Genomic DNA, 11966 nt, shown 5'->3' on the forward strand with positions numbered 1-11966 from the left:
TAGTCCCTCTCTAGGGACTTGACCTGCCAGTGTGAATAAAGGATCCCCAGCATCCCCAGGGCATGTGTCACACCATAATCCTATAATTAAAAGCAATTCTAAGTGAAATGGGCTGCCTTGGGTGGTAATAGATTTTTTTCTCCCTGGAGGTGTTGAAGTAAAAGCTGAATAATCATTTGTCTGGTATGTTACAGAGAGGATTTTTGTTTAGATACTGATTGGACTTAGCTCTGAGATGTCTTCCAGCTCAAAGTTCCTGTGATTCTGTACGTTCCAAAACTGGTTGAACAAGTTCACAGATCTACCAGTAGTGAGTTAGGGTGTCTGCCTCCCCATCCTACCCCTTTTCAAAAATGTACTTTGTACATTTAATGTACAAATTGTACATTAAAATTAAAAAAATGTAAATGGATATATTTTGATACAATTGCTCATAAGATCATTGATTTCAAGCTGGAAGAGACCTTAAAGGCATCTAGTCTAATGCCCTTGATATTTTCCCCAACCAAACTCACAAAACCCTCCCCAAAGGCACTTCCCTTAAACAGTTAAGTAACAATAACTCATAGCACAATCAACACTGATAACTATGTCCCCTCTCCACTTGCATAGTATATAGAACTTTGATAGAGAGGAAGGCTGTGAACTTCCCTTTGGCTAACATGTTACCATTGGTCCATTGAGTTGGTCCTAAATTGAGTTGTCATTTAGTGGCATCTTTACTTACATTGTTATATTTATTATTCATATGTTCTGTTTGTATGTATTTTCATTTAAAACTACATATTTCTCTAAATTCTTCTTGTGCATCATTAATTACAATATAATTTTCTATCTTATTCATATACCAGTTTGTTCATTGATTCCCAATTATTGGGCATACATTTTCTTCTTCCCATTCCTTCCTTTCCCTCCCTCCTTCCTTTCTTTTTTCCTTCTTTCCTTCCTTCCTTCCTTTCCCTCTCTCCTTCCCTTCCTTCCTTCCCTCCCTCCTTCCCTCTTTCCCTCCTTCCCTTTTTTCCTTCCTTCCCTCCTCCCTTCCTTCCCTCCTCCTTTCCTTCCCTTCTTCTCTCCTTTCCCTTTTCCCTCCCTCCCTTCCTCCTTCCCTTCCTTCCTTCCTTCCCTCTTTCCTTCCTGCTTTCCCTCCCTCCCTTCTTCCCTCTTCCCTCTCTTCTTTCCTTCTTCCTTTCTTCTCACTTTATAAATATAACTAAGATTCACAGAACCCAAAATTTAGATTTAGAGAGACCTTAGAGGCCATTTTATTTTATAGATGAAGAAACTGAGGCACAAAGAGATTAAGATATTTATCCAGAGTTAGTTGTCTTACCTGAAGTCAATTTGAACCCAAGTTTTTAGACATTAAGGCTCCCATCTATTCTAGACCACACTGCTCTTTTTGTCTTTTTAATATCTTGTATATTGTGACTGGTTAAGAATTTTCTTCAGTGATAGTTGTAAAAAATATTATCTATTTTTCTGTGATAATTTTATGACTTTTTGTATTTGACCACTGATCCTTCTGAAATTTACAGTGGAGTATGTTGCAAGACTATTTCTAGTTTTTGTCAAATAATGAATTATTTGCACCTTGTTCTTAAAATCATTCCTAGAAAGCAAGGTGGTTCAGTGGATAGAACATTAGAACAGGAAAAAGGAACACTTGAGTGCTAATCCAGTCTCAGATACTTCCTGGCTGTGTGATACCAAGCAAGTTAATTAATCAATTTCCTCAACTGGAAAATGGGGATAATAATAGTATCTATTTCACAGTGTTGTTATTAGGAGCAAATGAGATAATATTTGTAAAGTACTTAGCATAGTGCCTGGCATGTAGTAGGTGCTTAATAAATGCTTTTTCCCTTCCCCCCTGCTTTATCAAATGCTGGCCTGATGTATGCATGTAGTTCTAAATGTTATTCATCTAATATTTCCAGCCAAACTGGCTGGAACCAAACTGCCAAGCATTCCAACTCTACTGCAGAGAAAGCAATTCCATTGGACTGGCCACATTGTTCAAACGCTAAATGTAAGCTTGCCAAAAAGATTATTTTATGGGGAACTCACACAGGGCAAGAGCTCACGAGGTAGTCAGAAAAAGTGATACAAGGACACCCTCAAGGTCTCTCTTAAGAATTTTAGAATTGATTATATGACATGGGAGACACTGGCACATGGCGTGCCCTCCTGAGAGAAGGTGCTGTGTTCTATGAGCAAAGCAGAATTGAATTAGCTCAGAAGAAATGCAAGATGCACAAAGTTAGAGAAGCTACCTTAAATGTTTATAGGGTCTATTTGTGTCTGACCTGGCAGGGCATTCTGAGCTCAGATTGGTGTGATCAGTCACAGTTGGACACATTGTAACTTGACTCTTATGTTAGAGATATCATTGTTATATTAGTGATATTATTTCAGTCCTCCTTAGGAAGGAAGGATAACAACCAACCAATTCCTTCTCTTTTTTTCCTTCCTTTTCCTCCTCTTCTTCCCTTTTCCTTTGAGCATACTTTTTCATCTCTAATAAAAGTGGGGGGGATGTTGATTGGATGATTCCCCAGGATTGATTCCAGCTCTGAATCACTGATGAAAGACTAAGTTTATAGTTAGGGAGACTGGATTCCAATGCTATCTCCGATGTTTATTACCTGAGTGCCTTGGCCTAGTTTTTCTCATTTTTCTTAACTGTAAAATGATGGGATGATTAGACTTAATGGTTTTCTGAGGTTCCTTCCAATCCTATATCCATGACCCTGTGATCCTCTGTCCAGAGCTCATAGAATAACCCAGCTACTTTGGATTATCAGCTCTATCCCTTTTCCAAGATCCCTTTATTGACTAAGGCCACAGGTATTTCTGGGAAGAAAGTCTTACCAAATTCCACTAATTACATCCCCTTGGTGCGTGTGATATCTTAAACATTTAAACTGTAGAATGCACACTACGTAATGGTCTAATTCCCAACCAAAGTAAGAAGAGAGCTGCTCTTTTCCAGAGAGTGCCGAAGTCAGACTTTGCCGAAGGTCACAGCTTCGCCTCAGGCTAAGCCTGCAAACAAAGACCTTCTTTCTGGAACAGAAGTGGGCAATGTTCCCACCAGTGATGTTTGAAACCAGCTCTGAAGATTCTTCAGTTCTTGTAACCCAGAGAGAAAATGTCCACTTTGTTCTGTGAAGGGCTCACAGTTGTGTTTCCAAAATGTCGACAGATAACTGTAAGTGTGGATGAAACAACAAAAAAGAGACACTGCACACAGAGAGCATTCAGACTTTTTTTTTTAAATAGCACCCCTCGCCACACCCTAGGAAACACTGGTGGGGAAATAGTCCCAATGACTTCTTAAAAGCAGAAGAGAAATATGGACATATAGCATTGTGGTTGCGGTTCAATTATTTCTGTTTCAATCATGTCTGACTTTATATGATCCTATTTAGGATATCTTTGGCAACAATACGAGAGTAGTTTTCCATTTTCCCCCCAGCTTATTTTACAAATGAGGAAATTGGGCAAACAAGGATAAGTGACTTGCCCAGGGTCATACAGTTAGTATGTGTCTGGGGCTGAATTTGAATTGGACTCCAAGTCCAATACTTTGCTCACCAGTATATATCATAATTTCCTTTCAAAAAAAAAAAAAAAAAAGATGGTAGAACATGAAAAGCACTAATCCAGGAATCTTAAGAATTGGGTTCAAATCCTGATTCTACCACTTAATAATATAAATTGTGAGCTGAAAGGAACCTTAGAGACTATCAAGCCCAATATTTTCATTTTGCAAATAAGAAAACTGAATTCCAAGGAGATGTATGACCCAAGATTCACAGGAAGTAAACATCAAAGATAGAATTTGAACTCAGATCCTGTTACTTCAGAGCAAAGCTAATATTCTTTCCACTGTTCTATGCCATCTGTCTGAGCTTGGGCAAGTGATTTTACTTCTCTGGTTTCAGATAGAGCAATGGGCCTGGAGTCAGGAAGACCTATAGACACTGGTGTGTAACTCTGAGCCAGCTTCTTAATTTCTATTTGCCTTATTTTCCTTAACTGTAAGATGAAGATAATAATACTAGCCATCTCACCTTGATTAGGAATATCAAATGAGATAATATTTATAAAGTACTTAGAGTGCCTGGAACATAGTAGGTACTTGGTAAATCCTTCCTTCCTTCTTTCCTTCCTTTCTTCTTTCCTTCCTCCCTCCCTTCTTTCCTTCCTTCCTTTTCTCCCTTCTCTCCCTTCTCTCCCTTCTCTCCCTTCCCTTAAAATGAAGGCATTGGATGCCAAAGGTGACCTCAAAGGTTTCTTACTGCCCTAATCCCATGATCGAGTGCCTTCAGTACAGATCACAGCAGCCACATACTCACACTGTTTACATTGAAAACATTTAGCAGGAACATTCACTTCAAACATACACCAGGGCTCATTCTAGACAATGGCATCTGTAGTTTGCTTCCTCTGGGTTCCAGTTGTTCTTTTGCTCATCTGTGCTTAGTGTAGATGAAAGAGGACTGAATTAGCTTTGCTTTTCCTGCCAGTCAACCCTTAGATATATAATCACTGAAACCTCCCTCTACCTCAGTTTCCTCATGTGCAAAAAGAGAAGGTCACACTCTGATGATCTCTACAACTCCATATCCTGTTATTTGGAAATGTCTACTCTCTTTTGATAATACTGTAGGCTGGATGAGTACAAAGAAAGGCTAGTTACTCCCTCTTTTTATCACAGAGATAGGAGCCAGTGAGTGCTAAACATTGTATATTTTATCAGATTAGGTTGATGAATTAAATTCACAGAAGTGCATTCCCCCCCTCCTCCTACTTTAACTGTTTCTTATGGCAGAATCTCTCTGGGTGAGGATATATTTGGAAATGAAGATGATACAAAGACATCAATAAAAAAACATTTTTGGAGAGAAAAAAAAAAATGCTGGTCTTACTTCTTTTGCTATAAGAATCATTTGTTTCCCTACAGTGAAGAAACAAGTATGACTCCCATTTACATGATGACTTAGAGTTTATTAATTAATTAATTAATTAATTAAAATGTAAAATTATTAATTTATTAATTATCAATTCCTACAATGAAATATAATTCTATTGTATTCATATCTCCTAATTTGTTCAGTCTTTCCCTAATTGAGGGGCGATCACTTTGTTCCTTGTTCTTTGCTACTATAAAAAGTGCAGTTGTAAATATTTTTGTGTATATGGAATGTTTGCCACTGTCTTTGATCTCCTTAGGGTATTTGATGAATGTTCAGGCCAAAAAATATGTATGCAGGTTAGTGACTCTTTAGTATATTTCCAAATTGTTTTCTAAAATGGGTGAACCAATTCACAACTCTCCCAATAGTGCATTGTCTCACTACTTTTCATGGATACATCCCCATATGTGCTCCATAGTGGCTATGAATAGAGAACAATATCTAATATAAATGTTTATGAATATAAATGAAGGACTAAAATTATAGAACCAAAAATGTTCTTAGATAAAATTATAATCACATATGCATATTTGGGAAGGAGAACTATGTTGCTTGGTAATTAGATTTTGTTAAGGTCTTTTGTCAAGTACATAACATTTAGTATTGTGTCAAGAAATATCAGTTAGCAAAGCAAATTAAGAAGAAACCCTCAAAGTTAGACTTAAATTGTATTTTATGAATTTTGTTGGTTCATGTCCAAATATTGACATTTTTGCAAGCTCTTTGGTGGTCACTGATATAAAATGTTGAATCAAAATTTTAAAAATAATATTTCAAATAGCTCTCTAAAGAGATGAACTTTTCCTTCCAAAATATATCATGTCATCCTAGAACCTGATGAAATCACTTTATTTATTGGATATTTCTGGCACGGTAATGGGGACATTTTTTCATTAAGCATCTAAGAATAAAAGAAAAAAATATCCCCATCCGCAGGCAGAAAAAAGTGCCACTTCATTCTCATTTAGAGGATGTCCAGGATTGTAAAGAGTCTTGAGTCATATCCTGGAAGGATCATATAAGATTCAGGCAAAAGAATGAAAGACATTAGCTTACAAAGACCAAGGTCTCTCACTGCATTCAGGACCATCGCCAGTTATCCTGATCCATGTCTTGTCACTGGAGCCAGATGACTCTGGAGGAGACAGTGAAACTGATGACTTTGCATGGCTCCATCTTAAATCCAATTCACTTGCAAGTCAAGACATCACCTTGCTGATGTCATTTGGTTCTCTTCGAGAAAGAACAAAAAATAATTATCTTTTTAAAAATAATAATAGCTTTTTATTTTTTAAAACACATGCAAAGATAGTTTTCAACACTCATCCTTGCAAAACCCTATGTTCCAAAGTTTTTTCCCTCCCTTCCCTAGATAACAAATAATCCAATATAGATTTAACATGTGCAATTCTTCTAAACAAATTTCCACATTTATCACACTGCACAAGAAAAATCAGATCAAAAGGAGAAAAAAATAAGAAAGGTAAAAAACCAAGCAAGCAGACCACAACAATAACAACAAAGGTGAAAACACAAGGTCGGGATCCAATTCAGTCCCCTCTCTGGATGTAGATCGCTCTCTCCATCACAACTAGAAGAAAGAATAGAATCATAGAATTATAGCCTTAGAAATAAAAAAAAAAGGAGGTTCAAATTCTTTTCACAGTACTCTCTGTGATCCTAGTCAAGTCTTTAAGTCTTTTAGTTCCCCCAGGCAACTCTAATACAATAATTTGTAAAGTCAGTGTGTGTTTGCATGGATTGATAGAACTTCTACTGGACAGTTTCTGCTACCTTTGAAATAACAAGGCCCCAAAGAGAAAACACCTGGTTGACCTGAGAAAAAACCTGAGTTTTTCCCTAAGGGGAGTAGTCCAAGGAAGTAAACAGAGTCATGAATTTTTTTTTGTTTGTTTTGAGTTTTTTTTTTTTTGGGGGGGGGGAGGGTTCTTCTACAACATAGTTTCTCCAGGCTTCTCCAGGTACAATCAGTTCACCCAAAATGGAGGCATCCTGAGGGGTTTTTGGGGCATGTCAAGTTCCCTAACATGGAGGCCTTTGAACCCCCTACTACATGGATTTGGTAGTCTCTTTCTTTGATTGGCTGCCTGTGTCTTTAAAACTGTTAGGACAGAACCCACTTTGTCACTTCTGTCATTCTTTTTTCAGTTACCCATCTGCATTGAGAGGGTGAAGATTTGATTAACTGGAATCACAGATAGCATGAACTGACCCAGTGGTTCTCAAACTTTTGTTTTCAGTATCTTTATCCTATTAAAAATTATTGAGGATCTCTCCAAAGCGATTTTGTTTATCTGGTGACATTTACCATCTTGGAAATAAAAACTATTTTTTGAATTTGTAGACCCTCTAAAAGGGTTTTAGAGATCCCCAGGATTCTCTAGACCATACTTTGAGAACCACTGAACTGACCTAATGAAAGAAGTAGGACCTCCTTCCTCTGCTCACTCTTTTACCCTGACTCTGAGAAATCTGCTTTTAGGTTTTTTTTTTTTTTTTAGTTTTGTGGGATTTGTCCTAAATTTCAGGTGCCAGAGATGTTCCCATGGGACCTGGGAGTTTAAATCAAGATAAACCAGGTTTGCAGGTGGGCCAGTAGAAGTAGCCAACAAAACACGGAAGCCCTGAGAAGCCGAGATGGCTGGAGTTTAAGTTTGGGGCAGGATTTTGGACTCTGAACTGGGACTTTATGAGTTTTGAGCTAAACTATGAATTTAATCTCCTCCTCCTCCTCCTCTGCCCGGAATAAGGTGGTGCAAAGGGGAAAGGGATTGTGCCTCCTACATGTTGGGAGATTAAACATGCATGCCTTCTGAAGGAGATATTTCTATATGAAAAAACTAATCTGTTAGTGTCTTAATGGAACTTGGGTTCATTCCCTGAACTTGAAATAACAATATTAGTGAAGGAAGAAGCCATTTTCAGAGAACCTAAATACTCTTAAATTCCCTTACAGGGACAGAATAATCCTGGAGGGGGGTGAAATGTAACCCACCAGACCTTTAGGCAATGGAGAGACCAAGGTAGTCTATGTCATGATGCATTGCGCCATCTGGAAGGCTTTTTTCCCCCTCACTGTTTTAATGTAGAGCATCTTTTGCCAGACTTTAGAATTTCTTGGCAAGGAAAAGCAGCAACTTAAGTAATCCCAACACAGACAAATGAGTTTGCTCTTAACAAAGCTTTTCGGGTGTCATTGAAGATGTGTGAGAAACCAGCGAGGAAGATGGAGCAAAATACTCATAAAAAGAAAAATAAAGCTTAATTGATAGCTTTTGGTTAAGTTCCTACCATCTTATTCCTAGAATGGGAAGTTTCAATTACATGCATGAATTTTTCTGAGGAGCTCATGTGTCAATGGGCAGAGACTGAGGATTAATAGACTCTAAAGAAAAGGTTTTTAGGAGATAGACAACTTGCTTGAATGTTGTCTCTGGTGTCTTTCTATCCCATGACTGGCCCCGTAGCAGGTGATTAATAAATATTTGTTGATTGGTTTGTCCTTGATATTTCAAATCATATAGAGATGTGAGTTAAGGGGGTTTTATACTTCAGACCTGAGAAATCATGGCTATTGAATTGGAAGCTCAGGTCAACAGAAGCCAGGGACTTGATCCAATTATCACCAAACAGCAGACTTGAGAGCATTCCCCATGCTGCACCAGGTCTGCATTCATCTTCCAGGGACATAAAGACGTGGTCTTAACTCTCATAAATAAGCAGTCTGCCCGTAGTATAGTATAAAATGATAAATTAATAGGCAGTAAGTAACTCCTACTATGACAAGGGGACTGGGGACAATAAGAACTGGAGAGCAGAGCCCTTCTATTCCTTTTATTGCCCTGTTCAGAAGCCATCTCCTCAGCCTTTCATGTGGGTTTGTGACAGGTAACGTTCTGTAAAGTCAGTGTTCTAAGTATGGGACTCTCATTGAAGGGAATGGAAAGGGAAAGAAATAATCATTTGTTAAGCACAACAATAGATTTTGCCAAGATTTTGTCAAGAATAGAATTCAAAAATGACCAGCAGGAGGATTTCAGAAAGGCCTGGAGAGATTTACATGAACTGAGCTGAGTGAAACGAGCAGGGCCAGGAGATCCTTATATACTTCAATAACAATACTATATGATGATCAGTTCTGATGGACGTGGCCATCTTCAACAATGACATGAACCAAATCAGTTTCATTTGTTCAATAATGAATAGAACCAGCTACACCCAGTGAAAAAACTATGGGAAATGAGTGTGAACCACTACATAGACTTCCCAATTCCTCTGTTTTTGTCCGCTTGAATTTTTGATTTCCTTCTCAGGTTAATTTTACATTATTTCAAAGTCCAATTTTTCTTGTGCAGCAAAATAACTATGGATATGTAACACATATTGTATTTAACATATTTAACATGCCATCTGGGGGAAGGGGTGGGGGAAAGGAGGAGAAAAATTGGAACAAGTTTGGCAATTGTCAATGCTGAAAAAAAAATTACCCATGCATATATCTTGTAAATAAAAAGCTCATATAAATTTAAAAAATATTTTAAAAAAAGAATAGAATTCAAAGAGGTTTTTGTATCTTATTTAGGCAGTTAAGTGGTATGCTGGATAGAGCTCTGGACCTGTAGTCAGGGAACTGAGTACCAATTCACTTTCAGACATTTACTATCTATGTGACCCAGAGCAAATCACATAAGTTCTGTTTGCTTCAGTTTCCTCAGCTGTAAAATGGGGATAATAATAACATCTATCTCCCAGGATTGTAATGAGGATCAAATGAGATAATATTGTAAAGTGCTTAACAGAGTCCCTGGCACATAGTATCATGTAAATTGTATTATTATTATTATTATGTTACAGTTGAAAATCAATTAGATGTCCAACATGACATATGTGTCCCTTTGTTAGCCATCAACTTGGTGATTAATATTCTTATTCCAGCTAAACAACAATAGCTTTCATGTTAATATATATGTATATATATATATACATATATATATATTTAAATTAACTTTTGCTTGTTTCTATTTTAAATATATTGTTTTGTTTAATGAGTTAAATTCATGTCACAAATTTAATATTTTGATATATACTTCAGTATAATTGGTTTCCTTGGCAATTGTACATATTTTATTTTAGCATTTTTTTGCTGAGGCAATTGGGGTTAAGTGACTTGTCCAGGGTCATACAACTAACATCTGAGGCCAGATTTTAACTCATGTCTTCCTAACTTCAGGGGTGGTGCTCTATCCACTGCACCACTTAGCTGCCTCTGCTAAGTACATATTTTATTAAAGAATTTAAAAATATTATTCAGAGAAAGGGTCTGTCCATCCATAAGCTTTGCTAGATTGTGTCTAGGACACAAAATAGGCTTCGAACCTCTGGGTTAGAACAGATCTTTTCCAGCTCTAACTCCAGTGATTCTAAATTGCATCAGGAAACTATCTTGAGGAACCTCTCATTGACTGCTATCATCTCTTGTCTCCCCTTCTCAATTTCATTATATGCCTCATTCAGCTTTTGAAGGCTGATCTAATTCAAGCTTTCAGCAAAAATGTTGAAGGTTCAGGCAGCTCCTAAGATACATATTGGTTTTTTTTCAGTCTACATCATTTTCATAAGTCTTCTGACATTTACCAGCACTTGATCCAGGGATGGATTTGACAGCAGTGACCTTTGGGAGCCTGAAAAGACAACACTGAGGAACTTATCTTCCAAACCCCTGGAATTTACTTGAGGTAATAAAAGGGAAGGACCAGACCAGGACCTAGAATGACTCCTTCAACCTTTGAAGTCTGAAAGCTAAGAATTGTTCTTTGGCTTCCTTTAGAGGAGACAGTGAGTCTGAACTAGAGCCCTGGGTCTGGAGTCAGGGACCTGAGTTCAAATGCAATTTCGGACATTTATCAGCTATGTGACCCTAGCAAAATTACTTAACCTCTTTTTCCCTCAGTTTTTTCATCTGTAAAACATGGGTCAGGATTATTGTCAGGATCAAATTAAATGATATTTGTATAGCATAGTGTTTAAAACATAATTGGGGCTTAATAAATACTTGTTTTTCCCCATTCCCATCTGAAAGCTAGCTCTTATAGATAGAGGAGCAGCCTAGGAAAGGAGGAACAAGTTGGAAAGCAGGAAACTCAACTCCAAGCCCTAGTCAACTAATTTTGATCACAAATTTATGTAGATATAGATAGCTATGTATAGATATAAGTACAGTGGTACCTCAATAATTATTGGTAATTGGTTCCCAGAAGGCAGCTTAATCATCTCTCCCCACTCAATTCCTCAAAAGGAAAGTGGGGCTTCCAGCTGTGGAGAAACAAGCCAGCCCAGCCTTCCTCCCTTCTTGACTCAGTTCACTTTCTGAGAGGAATGTTGACCTTTAGCCAAGCTTCCTTGGGGGGTGGGAGCCCTGGATGTGAAGGCAGAAGTATGGTCCTGTGCCCTCCACTGCCCAAGGCTCCAGGCTGCCAGAAGTCCTGGGTCCTCTGCTGCAGACTCTGCCTGGGCTCTGGCCACTGATGCTCCCACCACCACCCATTGCTCCTACTCCTGCTCCTTCTCCTCCTGCTAAGCACACCAGGCTGCTCTGTGCCCCTACCAGTACTACTGTTTTGGGAACCGGGAGACTATACACCCAAGCCACATTGTCCTGCAGGAACCGTTTCTTGACCTTCCCACTAACTTGCACCAACTTCAGCATTGTGGGCTCCAGTCTGACTGTTCTGGTTGCCTTCCTTTGCTGAGGAGAAGTTGCCCATGGCTGAGGGAAATAGCAAGTAGGGTGGGGTAGGGGCTGGACAGTACACTTGGCTAACTTCACATCCCTATTGATCAATTAGGACAACAACGAAGGACAGAGCAAATGTCAAGTGCTACAGCAATTTCCTGGAGAAATTCATTGAATACTGAATTTCATGAGTTTTGAAGCAGATGAGTGTCAAGGTATCATTGTATAGA

Source organism: Antechinus flavipes, chromosome 4, assembly GCF_016432865.1.
Source record: "Antechinus flavipes isolate AdamAnt ecotype Samford, QLD, Australia chromosome 4, AdamAnt_v2, whole genome shotgun sequence".
Classification (NCBI taxonomy): domain Eukaryota; kingdom Metazoa; phylum Chordata; class Mammalia; order Dasyuromorphia; family Dasyuridae; genus Antechinus; species Antechinus flavipes.